The following is a 3,241-nucleotide window of genomic DNA, read 5'->3' on the forward strand; positions in this document are numbered from 1 at the left end:
TAATGGCATAAGCTAGATTCTATTATGATCCAGTGCAATGTAACTCCCTCAACTCTCCCAGTTGCCCAGAATTCACCTGGAACTAATGGCTAATTCTCCCCATTTAAGTTTGTTTCCACTACTACCTCCAAGTAATGTCTGCCATGATTAAATCTATTCAGATTCAGGACAACAGTGCAAAAGAAAAACTTCTTGGTCTATAACAATGATGTTTTTGGTCTTATATTACATAATTTACTATCCTCAAAGGTAATAAATCTCAATATGTTGTTTCAATATTTAGAATCACATCCACTGGAAATATCTTGAAAATTGTGACCAAGTCAGAATACTGTAGAGGAAGACTGAATCAATATTTCTTTAATCAGCATGAAAAGAGATTGAGGTATTTTAGGTTTTTCTTTCTGCAGTGTATACTTTCAATATATGTCTACAATTTCAGTTCCAACTGCACACTCACCTTCCACCTTGCTCTACAGATATTTTAATGTGAAGACATGACTGAACAATTACATAAGATTTTCATTTAATTATGCTATAATGTCTGACTCTTCATTTTGTATTTGCCTGAAAGTGGCCTCTTCTTTATTCAGTGGAAACAGTTTAACTTGTTCAAATTAAGAAATTATTCCTTCTCTTACATTTTATCTTTTTTCTCAGTGCCACTGATTTGATAGCTTGCAAATTTAATCACTTTTCAACTCCTTCTATATTATCCTTCAAGGGCTCAATGCTACACTTTAGAATTTTCCTGTGACAGGAGTTAGCCTTCTTAATAGGATATATGTAGTGCTTCTGGTATTCAGAAGAGAAGTGTAAGAGGGTTCCCTTTTCTCCACACCCTCTCCAGCATTTATTGCTTGCAGACTTTTGGATTGCAGCCATTCTGACTGGTGTGAAGTGGTACCTCATTGTGGTCTTGATTTGCATTTCTCTAATAATGAACGATGTTGAGCATCTTTTCATGTGTTTGTTAGCCATCTGTATGTCTTCTTTGGAGAAATGTCTATGTAGTTCTTTGGCCCATTTTTTAATTGGGTCATTTATTTTTTGGACTTGAGCTGCATAAGTTGCTTGTATATTTTTAAGATTAGTTGTTTGTCAGTTGCTTCATTTGCTATTATTTTCTCCCATTCAGAAGGCTGTCTTTTCACCTTGCTTATATTTTCCTTTGTTGTGCAGAAGCTTTTAATTTTAATTAGATCTCATTTGTTTATTATTGCTTTTATTTCCAGAATTCTGGGAGGTGGATCATAGAGGATCCTGCTGTGGTTTATGTCGGAGAGTGTTTTGCCTATGTTCAGCCACTATGGAGAACAGTATGGAGATTCCTTAAAAAATTGCAAATAAAACTGCCTTATGACCCAGCAATCCCACTGCTGGGCATACACACTGAGGAAACCAGAATTGAAAGAGACACATGTACCCCAATGATCATTGCAGCACTGTTTATAATAGCCAGGACATGGAAACAACCTAAATGTCCATCAGCAGATGAATGGATAAGAAAGCTGTGGTACATATACACTATAGAGTATTACTCAGCCATTAAAAAGAATACATTTGAATCAGTTCTAATGAGATGGATGAAACTGGAGCCGATTATACAGAGTGAAGTAAGCCAGAAAGAAAAACACCAGTACAGTATACTAACACATATATATGGAATTTAGAAAGATGCTAATGATGACCCTGTATGTGAGACAGCAAAAGAGACACAGATGTGTAGAGCAGACTTTTGGACTCAGAGGGAGAGGGAGAAGGTGGGAGGATTTGGGAGAATGGCATTGAAACATGTATACTATCATGTAAGAAATGAATCGCCAGTCTATGTTCAATGCAGGATACAGGATGCTTGGGACTGGTCCACAGGGATGATCCAGAGAGATGATATGGCGTGGGAGGTGGGAGGGGGTTTTATGTTTGGGAACTCATGTACACCCGTGGTGGATTCATGTCAATGTATGACAAAACCAATACAGTATTGTAAAGTAAAATAAAGTAAAAATAAAAATTAAAAAAAGAGAGAAGTGGCACTGTGTACATAAAGCTCTGAGACCTTCTCACTGAAAAGAGTCAAAAGCTGATTCTATTTCTTGAAAATTTCATTCTCTTCCACCCTCTGCCTTTTTCTTCTTTTTCCCTCAGATCTGAAGAGTACCTTAATGCTTTCAGTGAAGCTACAAAGTTGGGATTTCCTGCTGAAATTCTTTTCTAGACAGTAAAAAGGCAGACATGGCATGGAAAGGTATAATTTAGAGTCTTCTAGGATGTATCTGCACAGGAGTGACTTAGCTGCGATCACTGTGGTAGTCAGTGGTTTTAGGTAGCTCCTATAGATGGAGCGGCCAAACTATTCTTGGAGGTCTGCCAGGGCTGAGCCTTGGACAAAAGTAGTACATAAAATAATACCCCCTTCATCAGGGACTGCCTCTCTAGAGCTGAAGACACACCAAGAAGTGGACATTCCCCTGACCTCGGAAACTAGTTTTAAGTTTCACTGGCCTGGTATGCTGACAGCAGGAACTGAAATCTTCTTTAATGTCTTTCTTCTTAGTTCTGGAGGCAGCTGCCAAGAATCCCCAATTTGAAGATCTTTCATACGTCGCCCATCTAAAGTTAACGCCAATGATTTTCTCTTCCAGAAAGTAGCCAGAGATCCAAGCAAGCAAGCAAGCGATCATACCTTTATAATTTAGACATCTAAAGAATGTCACCTTAACCAGTGACAGACTGATGACTTAGAGCAGATGGCTCAGGTGCTTAGGCCCAAGACTGCAGACGAGCTTCTGAGCTTCATGGCACAAAGGACAAAGACCTCAGCACAAACCTGCATGCTTGGGTCATGCATCAAAGGTGCACACTTAACCACTGCAATGATTAGCATTCCTCCATAAATGGCCACTGTGGTCTTTTGAAGATCATCATAACACACACACACATGCACACAATCCAATACAATCAAACTGTGCCATGTGAAACTGAAAATGAATTCAACCACAACCTACAGAGAGAAAACCCTGCTTCCACTGCTTATACCTTTGTCTCATTTCAGTCTATCTCCAAAAGTACATCAGATTAATTGAATTAAAACATTTCCTGTCAATAGTCTACCCCAGCGACTTTCAAAATGTGGTCACCGGGTCCATCAACAGATTCTGGGGTTACACCCCTGACCTGCTGAATCAGAAAGTCTGGAGGCAGAAACTTATCAATCTGTATTTTTACAATCCTTAAAAAG

At 38.7% G+C, this 3,241-nt stretch overlaps 1 pseudogene; it reads right to left on the reverse strand.

The window, feature by feature from the left end:
* Positions 1–259: 259 nt before the first annotated feature.
* Positions 260–885, reverse strand: LOC138446796 (tripartite motif-containing protein 60-like; annotated as a pseudogene).
* Between the last annotated feature and the right edge of the window lie 2,356 nt (positions 886–3,241).

This window comes from Ovis canadensis, chromosome 10, assembly GCF_042477335.2.
Source record: "Ovis canadensis isolate MfBH-ARS-UI-01 breed Bighorn chromosome 10, ARS-UI_OviCan_v2, whole genome shotgun sequence".
Lineage (NCBI taxonomy): Eukaryota > Metazoa > Chordata > Mammalia > Artiodactyla > Bovidae > Ovis > Ovis canadensis.